General features: G+C 44.3%; 1 long non-coding RNA gene across 1 annotated transcript; it reads left to right on the top strand.

Moving 5' to 3' along the window:
- The first annotated feature begins 1,217 nt into the window (after positions 1–1,217).
- LOC148781297 (uncharacterized) lies at positions 1,218–11,889 on the top strand. The gene is made up of 3 exons (XR_016059995.1): positions 1,218–1,314; positions 2,691–2,805; positions 11,652–11,889. It is a non-coding gene; the product is annotated as an uncharacterized LOC148781297 (long non-coding RNA).
- Positions 11,890–13,308: the final 1,419 nt, after the last annotated feature.

Below are 13,308 nucleotides of genomic sequence, written 5' to 3'. Positions count from 1 at the left end.
CGGAATTCAAGATTTCGGCCATAACTCCAAAGTTGCAAAATCTTCATCTGGATACGGAATCGAGCTATGTTTATTGCCACGCGATCGTGGCGACATGCTCAGTGTGATCCAGCGAAGAAATCACAGAACACATCAATGAATGAGCACACTATCGATCCGAAGTTTCAAGATTCATCCAAATTTCAAGATGCATGATCATGCCCTAAAAACATGATTCATGACTTGAAGTTGGTATCAAATCGATTGCCTTGCCGAGCCCTACAAGAAAACAACCATCTTTTGATCAAACGGGCATCAGAACAACTTCAGATCATCCATGAAAAATTACGCACGTTTTAAGGCAGCACAAAGACTGTTTTGGAATTCTACAAATTGTTAGAAAAGGGCAAATCTATCATTTTTCATCCTATTTTTTAATTTCTTTTAATTTTATGAAATCTTAATTTCTAGAAATTAAGTTTAAGTTTGATCAATCCACCCATGTTTGAGCACAATACTATATATATATCACGCATTACCATTGAACGTAGACCCTTCACCTGCTTAATAAATTTTTTATCTTGCCTATTGTTGGGTCACGTCTTGGGAGAGAGAAAAAGTTGAAAAATTTGTAGGTTTGTATCATTGGGCTTAACATTTCCCTTTCTCTCTCTTCCCTTTCTCTCTCTTTTTCTCTCTTTTTTCACAGATGACATAAGCTTATCACCGTCTGTGCTTCACTCTTTCTTGCTCTTCTTTTCTCTCCTTCCTTCTCGTGGTTCCACATGACCGCTAACCCCTTTTTCTTTTTATTTTATCTCCTATATGACCATTTTCTTTCTGCGCACCCTCGGGCTCATCTACCCGTTCTTTTTGTGGTAGTTGTTGACATCCGTATCCGTTTCCCTTTTTCTATACCCCTTCACAGCACTCGTTCTTTAGTGCACCCTTAGGGTGACTCCCTCTCTCTCACTTTAGTGCACCCTCAGGGTGACTCCCTCTCTCACGTCCTATGGTCTCATGGACCATCATGTCCCAAATCCTTTTCCCCTAAGGCCAACGTCCGATGGTTTCATGAGACCACCACGCCCCAAATCCTTTTTCCCCTAAGGCCGTGTGAACCTCTACCTATGGCCACGTGGACATCTTGCCTATCGCCATGCGCACAACGTACCCTAGCGCAATCTCGTGCGCACCATCTTGCGTATCGCTTTGTGTAACCAATCCTTCCATATCTCCGTGTGCAAGCCACCACTTAACGCCGTGTGTGCAAAGCCTCCACCCACTGCCGTGCGTGAACTCCACACCACAACTGCAGCCGGCCGCAACTACCTGGTACACCATTTCCTTCTCTCTTAGCTGTGCCTCAGTCCCCCTCTCTCTCACCTAGCAGCATCACCGTCCCAGCTCACTTCTCAACGCCCTCTCTCTCTCTAAATTCAGCAGTGAACTTCCTGCTGCTCTCTCTCTCTCTTCATCACTCGTCCCTCCAAGCACCACTTACCCACCAGCTGCAAGAATCCCAACTATCTACACCACTCGCCAGCAACCTCTGCCACGGCCCTCTTTCTCTCTAAAACCAGCTGTGGATCAGGGCCCACTCCTCTCTCTCGGCTCTCTGTCCCTCAGCCGTCCCCGGCAATTGGGCCATCCCCCATCTCGTGCCTCCCATTCTCCTATCTCCACGACCTCCTTCCTGCCGTCTATCACCTCCTTTCTGTCGGCTGCTTCACTGCCACCTACGACCAGCTCCCAATTTTGCTCGCCATCTGAAATTGCAGCTGCAGGCGCCATCCCTTTCGCTGCTCCCCAACTGTCCGCCACCACCAGCCTGCTCCTCTCTTTTCACTTCCGTTCTCCTGCAGCCACCAACTCCGTCACCTCCGCCTATCTCTTCGACCTATCTCCGCCCTTCTCTTAACCTTTCCCCGCACTCAGCTTCAATCGCTGCTTGCAACCAGGCTTCCCATGTTTCGCCCCCATCCTCGTGCTCTCCTCCCTGCCATGTCACGCTTTCTCACTCTAAAAAAAACCATCAAAACGCCGGTTTTTCCTTTTTTGTTTCCGCCTCTTTCTTTTCCTTTCAAGCTTTCGTTGATTTCGTCCACCTTTCTTTATTCCATCCAACTTCAAATCCCCTTATCTCGCTCTTAAAACAAGCTAAGCTCACCTTTTTGTCTCTCGTTCAAAGAAGCCATCCCAACAAAAATTCTCTCTCTCTCTCAGAGAAACTAAATTAATTCTTTTTTTCTCTTATCCAATGTTATCCTCTTGTATTCACGTAATACCCAAACAATCCAATAACAAGCCTTTCCCTTTTTTCTTTATTTCTCATTTTACCCTTAGCTTATTTCATGCTATTTGCCTTTATTTCATTTCCATCTTACGTTCCCTCACTTTATTTTATTTATCCCATTCATATTTATTTGTTTTCCCTTATTACATTTTTTTTACTCATTTTATTTCACTCACTTTATCCTATCATACCTTACTCTTACTCAATTCATTTATTTTATTTTAATCATCTTATGTTATTTTCTTCCATGCCTTATTTTTTATTTTACTTTACTCTATTTTAATTTATTTTACTTTATTTCATTTACCTCTTATATTTTATTTACCCCATTTTATTTTATTTTATCTTTGACAAGTCAAGGTCCCCAGACCCACTTATTGGGACGTCTTACATGTCTGTGTGTTTGCTTGAAAAGAGAAATAGGTCAAGGGAGATGATTCCAAACCGGCCATAGGCCAAGGGGTCTTTCCAACGGGATCTAAGAGGGTGCCCACGCGAACCAGCCCGAGCGTGTCATGGACTCATGTGAGGTAAGTCCCACCTCATGATCCAAATTCCTCTCTCACCGGTTGGTACTTCTGCTCACATCTTCTTTACGTGGTTCTCGAAAGAGCGAACTCAAGTCCCGTATTCCTAGAAACCCGAGATACGTGCCGCCAGATCACCTAGATCCGAAGAGCGAGATCGAGACACCTACCACCCACTTGTCTTGCAAATTAACCATAGTAGTGTTGTGTAGAAAACATGGAGATTGCAAGTCAAGGGAGACGATTCCAAACCAGTTGGGGGGCTTTCTGTCGTGATCTAAGAGGGCGCCGACGCGAGTTAGCCTGCGTATGTCACGAGCCCAATTGAGATTGGTCCCCACCTCACATCCAAAATTCCTCTCTCACTAGTTGGATACCTGCCCATGTTATGTAAACAAGGTTTATGAGAGAACGATCTCAGGTCCCGGGTCTTTCGAACCCGAGACATGTGTCACCCGATCACCTAGATCCGGGGAGGCGAGATCGAGGCACCTAACCAAGGAGGAGAGAGAAAGTTACCTTCATCGAAGGGTACCAGACTTTTTCTTCTCTCTCCTCTCTCTTTCTCTCTCCAAAACATGCCCACAATTTCAATATGAAACTCTCAAATTTTATTTAATGAGATTGAAAACTAAGGGGAAGCCCTTTACAATTAGATTTATCATGTATTTATAGAATTGAGGCCAAAGATAGGTGGATACAAAAAATTTAGCCTAATTGATGATAATTACAATTTATTTGAATTAAAAAAAAATCTAAAAATTAGTGTAAAATGACGGTTTTGCCCCTGCTTAGCAATGCACATAATTCCAAAACAGTCCCTGCTGCTGCCCTAGAGCGTGCGTGATCTTTCATGGGTGATTTGGGGTTGCTCTGATGCTTGTTTGGCCGAAAGATGATTACTTTATCGTTAGGCTCGGCATGATGATGGATTTGATACCAATTTCGAGCCACGGATTGTGTTTTTAAGCCACGATCATGGGACTTGAAATTTACACGAATTTTGAAAACTTCTGATTGATAGTGTGCTTATTTCTTGATGTTTTTCTTTGATTTCTTTGTTGGATTGCATCGAGCATGTTGCCACGATGGCGTTGCAACAAACGCAGCTCGATTTCATTCCCAAACAAAGATTTTGCCATCTTGTGTTTTTTGCTGCAATCTAGAATTTCAGCGGCCGAAATTTATAGCAACTTTATCGGCTTTGCACGTGAAATCACACCATTCATCATGTGCGAGGTTCAGCCCAGATGTAGCCTCTGACCGTACGCATGCAATGGAACTGGTCTCGCGTCGATCCATTGTGCGAGCACCGTAATATGGCTGTTAGAGCGAGACACGTCGCTGTTGAGGTTTCTATCTTTTCTCCTTGCTCGGGTATTGTCACGAGTCGTACCACATATCAAAACGCTCGTCGTGATGAGACGAATACGTTCGTAAAATTTAAGCTCAATCCGACTCAAAACGAGTGAGATACGAGTCTTCAAAGTTGCTATTCGTGACTGTACGAACTAGTCTCCTTTAATGTAGATTAGTGTAAGGAGGCTGCACGGGAATAGCGTGCATCCTACCCTTTTTTAATGTTTCACCCATAACTTTGTCCTAGAACGTCCGATTAAGCCGAAACTTGACCCCTAAGGATTTTTGACCATGCTGGATCCAATGGCGGTAGTCTTAGAACAAAAAATATTGCTTTAGTTATGGGGTCCGTTTTAGAGTGCTAGAGGCTGATTTTTTCAAAACTATTTCTTTGTCTGCACTTCCTTAGACATGTCGGATTGCGACGAAAGTTAGCAGGTGGCCATTTGAAATCTGTAAGAACATTCTTAATATATTCTGGGGCAATTATAAGAATATCAAGAATTCTACTGTAAGTCAGGGCTCTATTGATCAGCTTCTCTTTTATTCAGCATCGAGGATCTAAGGTGCTGAAAAATGTCTTCAAACAGCTTGCCCCGCTGATTGTTCTGCTTCGAGAGAAGCGAGAAGGACAACAATAGAAAAATTTCCCAGGCTTTATTATTATTTTTTTCTTCCTAGCTACAGGACCACGTGAACGCCTAGGAGATATCCACGCAATGTTGTGACTAGAATGCTAAGACCTTTGGATGCATTTGTCAAAGGTCCATCCGTGGAGACTTCGGAGGAAAAGAGACTTGAGCTACCGGTGGGGGACATCTCATGGAATGCCCATCACCCATGTTCGGAGCTCTTCTTACAACTGGGGGCTTTCAAAATCTTGTAAACCCAGTTGGTCAAAATTCATGCTTGTCTAGCAGTCGGGTGCCTTTCTTATGGGCTTTCTTCCCAATCAATCAGAGTGTTTTGTGTCTTATGGTGGTGGTCCACGTTTGAGTTTTTTGTGTCTTATGCAGTTTAACGTTAGGCGACCAAGACATGCACTATAGTTTAGGGTCATAAAGCTTAGACCATGGCTATGCAGTTTAAAGTCATGCAGCTAAGACTATGCAGTTTAAGGTCATATAGTTTAGACCATGGCTATGTAGTTTAAAGTCATGCAAGCTAGGACCACGACTATATAGTTTAAAGTCATGCAGCATGGACCATGAAGTTTAAGGTCGTGTAATCAGACATCCGCTACAGTTTAAGGTCGTGTAGTTTGGACCATGCAGTTTAGGGTTGTGCATCTAGATCACCGCAACAATTTAAGGTCGTGTAGTTTGGCCCATGCAGTTTAGGGTCGTGCATCTAGACTACCGCTACAGTTTAAGGTCATGTAGTTTGGACCATGAAGTTTAGAGTCGTGTATGTAGATTACCACTACAGTTTAAGGTCGTGTAGCATAGACCATTGTGTGGATCACCATATAAGTGAAGGTCCATGGGGAATAGAAGCATGGACGACAATCCTACTCCCTGGGGATAAAATGGTTAAGGCCATACACAAGCATAGGGCTTAGACGAAGATTGTTACCTGATGAGGGGTGACAAATAGAAGCAGACTTTACTGAGTATTAGGGGGTAAGTGTGACTCCTTGAGGTAAAAGATGAGGCTCCGTGGAAAACAGGTTTATGGAAGGTGACTCCACTCCCTGGGGATAAAATAGTCAAGGGTCTAAGGGAGGATAATGACTTGGTGCGGAACAGACCCACTGGGGGTTGAAGAGGTAAGCATGACTCATTTTTTTCTATTTTTTTTGTGCATAAACCTAACCCCACTGGAGATGACGGGCTGTAGTACTGGTGTAACTCCTAATGGGGATGCTGGGAGAACACTCACGGTGTTAACAGGGCCTAGCACATAGGCACGCATGACACTAGCATGGATGGCAGAAACATACAAGACATTAGTCATGGGCGGCAATAACATTGACACAAACGACGCCAGCATGGCCGACAGTGGTGCGAACGACTCCGAGCAGTCCTCGGTGTTGGTCGCACGCAGCGTTGATCGCACACGGAGTTGATCACAGACGGCGTTAGTTACGTGCAGCGTTGGTCACACGCAGCATTGGTCTGAGTTCGGGCCTCAGGCCTAGGCCCGACCCGGTTCGGTCCATCGTTGTTCGGTGCTTGACATTACATGGGCGGTGATAGACTTCTTTTCGGCCCTAGGGTTTGAGCCCAACCCGGTCCATCCCATCGCCGTTTTGTCTTCAGGGACCTGACTAGAATTCTCAGTTTGTCGAGGGCACTTCGGGAAAACATCACCTATATAAGGGGGTAAACCCCCTTTTCACCATTTTACCGAAGGTTAAGAAAAACTTAGCGGTTAAAGAGAGATGCTTCCCGATGAGAGCTTTGGTAAGAACGCAGGATACTCAAGGGAAGGTTGCAAGGTTCTTCTGGCGAGAGTACGAGAGATTCCGACAAAACGCTTGCAAGGAGTTGCAGTGACGATGCGAGTGCTAAGGCGAGGAGATCAAGGGGTTTACCGCGGTTTTTTCGGATTCTGGCAGTAGTTTTGGAGTATGAAAGAAAGGGACAAAAAGAGTCCAAGTTACAGCAAGGATCTTTCAGTGAACTTCTGACGGCTTTCGGGGTTTTTTCCGGTGGTGTGGAGGAACGGGGGAGGCGCAACAGTGGGTTCCCGGCAAGTGAAAGTTCTTGGCAAGAAATTGAGACTCACCAGGCAGTCAACAGCCGCTTGCGGTAGACGAAGGGTCTCGAGGAAGGTAACAGTCACCAGCATTGAACTGTCACTGGAAGGTAGACAATCTTCAGTGAGACGAAGGGTCATAGTATATCAAAAGGTCATGAGAACGGAGTTGAATAGTCGCTGGGAAGACAAAGTGTCACAGGGCATCTGAACAGTCGCAGGCTAACACTCGCGGCGATAAGTTTGCACACGACGCTAGTCGTGAGCGGCAGTAACCATGCCCCCACACCCACTCGGTGATCCTTTCATGGACGGCGGCAAGCCATACCCGGCCGTGGTCATGCTCGGAGATGAATTGCGCACAGTAATTGTTGCGCACAGTGCTGAGTCATGTGCGACGATGGTCACGCGTGACGCTAAGTCATACGTGGTAATGATCACGCATGGTGCTGAGTCTTGCGCAGTGAAGGTCATGCACAGTGCTGAGTCGCATGGCATTGAGTCATGCGCGACGATGGTCACGCGCGATGCTAAGTCATACGCGACGATGATCATGAGTAGCGCTGAGTCGCACGACTTTGAGTCATGCGTGGTGATGGTCACGTGCGATGATGACTTGGGTAGGCAAAGGGTGGTGACCGGTGGTAGGGCCGGGCTTATGAAGCCTGTTGGAAGCCAAGTCCTCCACCACAACAGTGAACTCCATGTTGTTTTGTTGAAGGGTGCTCACTATGAAGACAACATGCTCTCAATCATAGGACAACTCCTTGCTAAAAGGGTCTACTTTCTATGTTTGATATACTCGATCTAAAACCCTTCTATCTTTCTCTGATGTGGGAGAAGGTTTTTGGCCTATAACCGTCCTCTTCGCCTTAGAAGCAAGAGCAGCGTTGAGGCAGTTACTCTCTTTTCTTCTGATGCGAGAGCAATATTGCATGATACATTTGTAACCTCCCTAATAATGGGATTTTGACTTGTAACCTGTAACTTCTTCAATAAAAAGAATTAAGCTTTGAGAATTGTCTTGTCTTCTTTTTACCATCCTTTTAACTCTTTCTTGTTGCGCATTGAGTCTTTTTGAGCATGTATCATGGATAATATTTCTTTAGGTATCGCCCATTGATAGGGGGCATTGCCTCCTCTCCATCAGGATGTGCCAGTATGTAAGCTTCATTTGGAAAGACCTTCTTGACTATGAAGGGACCTTCCCACTTAGGTTCAAACTTCCCTTTGCGCCGCCCATGCATAACAATCAGCCTTTTGACAGCTAAAACCAGATCCCCACTGGTGAATGAGCGAACTTTGAATACCTTGTCAAAGGCCCTCTTCATTCTCCACTGGTTGAGTTGAAGATTCTGCTGAGCTTCTAATCTCTTTTCAACTAGAGCATCTAACTCTTGATAACAAATCCTTTCGTCCTCTGTTAGTCCTTCATGTATGGTGACACGGAGCGAGGGGAGTTGAATTTCAAGGGGTGAAACTGCTTCACCCCCATATATCAGGGAATAAAGAGTGGAATTGATGGCATTTCACGTGGTAGTACTATAGGCCCACAGTGCTTTAGGAAGCTTCTCTTTTCAATTCTTCTTCGACTTTGATACCGACTTCCTTAAAACGTTGCACAGGGTCTTATTGAAAGCCTTAGCTAATACGTTTGCTCGAGGGTGGTACATAGTTGAGTACTTCCACTCAAAACCAAACTTCTTAACTAAGAGATTAATGTGCTGACTTCTGAATTGAGGGCCATTATCAGATATAATCCGATCAGGCACCCCAAATAGGTATATGATGTGATGGTGCACGAAGTTGGCCACCGTAGCCCCGGGAACTTGTTTGAGGGGGACCGCTTCAGCCCATTGGAGAAATAGTATGTTGCCACTAGAATAAAGACATGAACCATTGCAGAAGGAGGGTCGATAGGTTACAATGTACATACCTCACTGTGAAAAGGGCCATGATGCCACTGCAAGGTGTAAGGGCTCTAGAGGCAGATGAATGAGGCTCGAGTGCATTTGGCACACCTGACACTTCTTGGCGCAGTTTAGGGAGTTGACAGCCATCGAAGGCCAATAATACCCCAATCTACGTATCCATTCATAGAGCTTTGGGCCAGACTGATGCAATCCACAGATGCCTGAGTGTACTTCTTCCAACACCTTATTTGCTTCCTAGGCGTCTATACATCTAAGAAGAATACCATCAAAAGACCGACTGAAGAGAACATCTCCTTCAAGGAGGGTGCACTTCGTATACATTGGACGCACACTATTGCATTCGGCAAGATATTCAGGCAGTCTACCCTGCTTTACAAAATTAATGAAGGGCTCTTTCTAATCTTCCACCTGTTCAATTTCCACACACATTGGGTCGAAGAACTCCAGTTCTTGTTTTTGAACCTCAACTCCTTGACTCCGTGCCATTTCCTGTACGGTCTTAATAACTTCTTTGGCTAATAAAAGTGCTTCGAATGGATCATGTGGGCACTCGGGAAGGGAATTCTCTCATCATCGGCATCCACTTCGGTTCTTAGTTCAATGTGTCTCCATTCTGCCACCTAGACAGATGAGGATAATTGAATTGTAGCCCTGAGTCTAGTGAGGGCATCAACCTACGAGTTTAACCTCCTGGGGATGTGACTCAAGGACACATAATCAAACTGAGCCATATATGATTTTCCAGTATCGTGATAAGGCTTGAGTGTCTTTTCTCGCATCATAGATCCCCTTAAACTGCCGTATCACCAACTCAGAGTCACCATAGATTTTGAGCTGCTCTAAGTCTACATCGATGGCTATCTCCAACTCAATTATAAAGGCCCGATATTTTGCCTCGTTATGAGAACCAGCCTCGATGAGAGAGAAGGATTGAGGAAGAACTTCGCTTTTGAAGTCATAAATACGACTCCCGCGCCTCCTCGATCGGACTGGAAGGCTCCATTGATGTACATCTCTCACACGTGAACAAGCTCAGCACATAATACTTCTTCATCAGGGAGGTCACTTGATAAAGGAGATTCTGTCAGTACAGGATGTGCTGCGAGAAAAATCAGTCAGGGCTCGACCCTTGACAACCTTTCATGGTACGTATGTGATGTCAAATTCCATCTGCAATAATGCCCACTTAGCAAGGCGTCCCGGCAAGCATGGATGTGCCATGAGAAACTTTACAGGGTTTGCTTTTGATATAAGTTTTACTTCATCATCGAGTAAGTAGTGGCAGAGCTTTTGTACTACGACAATTAGAGCCAAGCACATCTTCCCTTAGTTGCATGTGAAATTATCTCGAAATTCCCTCTAAATTGGTAGTTATGGTCCAAATTGTGAGGATTTGTCACTGTTGGCAGGATTTAGCAGAATTCAAAATTGATCTATTCAAAATTTATCTATGTTGTCATGAGCTTTTGAATGACCAATTGATATCCAAATGATTCCAAATTACCTTTGTTGGATAGATGGGTGTTCCGGGTCGAACGTTGCTTTTGAAATCATCACAGGATTCCTCATGAATTGGGAGTTATGCCTTTGATACGAGGGACATGTCACTGTAGTAGAATGCAAGATTTCCAAAAACAATGTTTATGTTGTGCCTAACTGTTGACTGATCAAATGGCTATCAATTGACATCAAACGACATTTGAGTGAGAGATAGTTGTGTTTGCTTCAATTGTCATGTTGTGACTAAGTTGAGATTCCTGATGAATCAAGGCCTATGTATATCTTTCTATGACACCATGAAAGCTCCGAATCAGAGAATGCTTATGGGATGAGATATGGTATGATGTGATATGAAACACGATGCTCTGAGTAGTGGGATACTATCATACTAAGATATGTGATATTGTGATACATAATATTGTGTTATGTGAATGGGGACCTACTGTGTAAATGATGGTATTGTGCTGCTTATGTGTTATGTGAATGGGTACCTACTGTGTGAATGATGGTACCGTGCTGCTTATGTGTTATGCGTATGGGTACCTATTGTATGAATGATGGTACTGTGCTTCTTATGTGTTATGTGAAGGGGTACCTACTGTGTGAATGATGGTACCGTACTACTTGTGTGATATGTGAATGGGCACCTGCTATGTGAATGATGGTGTTTCGCAGCTAAGATCTTTCCCTAACTCCCCATGATAGGACGGGAGTCTGGATGTGAATGTGAAGATTTGGGAGGGTCACGCCCCCCCCAGATTTATATGGGCACTACATAATGGGTTACCCTTTGGTAGATATTGTGATACTAAGACTGTTATGATTACTTGGCATGCTTTGAGCCTATCGCAAGGTCATGACTGACATTAGTGAGGTGCGTATGAGGTGATTCGTGACTTTCTGCCAATGCTTTGTACAAATTGCATCGCCTGAGATAGGTAGTTGCCTGAGACATGTAATCTACTTGAGATATGATATTGACCTGAGATATATGATTCCCTGAGTTATGTGACTGATTTGAGAGATGTGTTTGGCCTGATGCATAGGGCTAGAAAGTGAGTTAGTTTCTATTGCTTTTGTTATGCTCTCTTATTTGTGTTGATCTGTTGAGATTGATGGATTGCTAGTGTGTGTGTTATATGATATCTCGTATTGTGCCTGCTCTACCATGAAAAGCATCATCATATAATTGTGACTTAATTGTGATGCAGGAATCCTATTTTATAAGCATGGCCTAGAACCTTGATCTGTGTTGTGAGATAATATTCATAGGCAGGGAAGCATAATATTGTGATCTACTTACTGGGCTTTTTAGCTCATTCCTTTGCTTCCACCCATGTTGATTGTCTACTGCAGGTCGAAGACAGGCGAGTGGTGATCGTGATTGGTGGATTGAAGGTCCGTGCTCGACTAGAAGATCTCCTTGTTTTTGTGGGTGTCAGCTGGCCGTTGGTCGTACAGTCTTGTTTGTGGAGCCTTGTAATTTTGTTAATAGGCTTTTGATTCCTAGGATGAACTGCAATATTCTGGATATTGTTTATGATCCTAAAGACAGTATATGGATATGAAATGGTTCTAATTTATTCAGTTTTCAGTGCTTGGTGGAATATATTTATTTTATTTCTCGTGGTTTTCTTTGACTCTGCACTTTTAAAACATGTTGATGCCACTCCCACCTGAGTGACGCACGCGACCTCTGTGATCTCGATCCCGCAATTTGTCAACCTCCGATATGGGATGGTAGGGGTCAGGGGGTGGGGTCGTGACAAGATTCGCCAAGAAAGTAAGATAAGTCTCATGAAAATGAGCATCATTCCCAGGAGGTTATCAACACACTCCCAAATGTTGAAGATGCCCCAAGAAAGCTAAGTCAATCGTGACTTTGGTGCAGTAATCAGGATCACGAGCTATCCTAATTGTTGGAACTGCACAACAGTGGGTAAGGGTTATACCCAAAGCTGGTCACCTCGATAAATTGAGGTACCCTACTCGCCAAGGAATAACTAGTGCACAAAGCAGATGTCACCGATAGAAGGCCCTTCAGCACACCATTCACGAAATCCTCAAAACGTGGCTCAACACTAGAGGATACCAACAAACCCAGACCAAATGGGACAATGCCCTTCGACATGAAACACAATTGCCAGACCGACCTGATTCTGTTCAACGAGGTCCGTACAAAATCCTCAATTATCAGAATCACAACTAGTCCCTTGTGGGTGAGGACTTTGATAGGATCCCTCAAAAAAGTCTCGTCTCCCCCTAAAGTCTCCACGGACGGACTTGCGAACAAAGCATCCCTACGTCTGAGCATCCTTGTAACAGCATTTCGTGAATCTCCTCGGCGTTTGCGTGGTCTTGTGGCTAGGAAGAAACAATTAATAAAACGGAAGGAAAATTTCTGAATGTCATCCTTTTCACTTCCCTCGAAGCACAACATTTGGCGGGGCAAGCTGTTTGAAAATATTTTTCAGCACCTTGGTCCTTGATGCGGAATAAAGAGGAAGCTAGTCATTAAAGCCTTACCATACAGTGGAACTCTCGATAGTCTCAAAAATACCCCAGAATTAGTCAAGATATTCATAAGCACTCTAAGAGGCCATCTACAAAGTTTCATTGCACTCAGACATATCTAAGGCAGTGAACACAAAGAAACAATTTCAAAAAATTGGCCTCTAGCACCCTGAAAAGGACTGTGTAACTAGAACTATATTTTTGGTATGTAAAACAGCTGTGGGACTACCACCATTGGATCTGGCACGGTCGAAAACCCCTAAGGATCAAGTTTCGGCTTAATCGGGCACTCCAAGACAAAGTTATGGGTAAAATACCAAAAAGGGGTAGGCCGCACACTATTTCTGTGTGGCCACCCTGCACCAAAACACCATTAAAGGTGACTGTTTTCACAGTCACGGGCAATGAATTTCGGGGTCCATATCTCACCCATCCCGAGTTGGATCATGCTCAAATTTTGTGAGCATGTTCGTCTCGTCAAGACGAGCATTTCGATATG

Source organism: Amborella trichopoda, chromosome 7 (assembly GCF_054954075.1).
Source record: "Amborella trichopoda isolate Santa Cruz 75 chromosome 7, AtrichopodaSantaCruz75HAP2 v2.0, whole genome shotgun sequence".
Lineage (NCBI taxonomy): Eukaryota > Viridiplantae > Streptophyta > Magnoliopsida > Amborellales > Amborellaceae > Amborella > Amborella trichopoda.
This window is presented reverse-complemented; position numbering and strand designations above follow the sequence as displayed.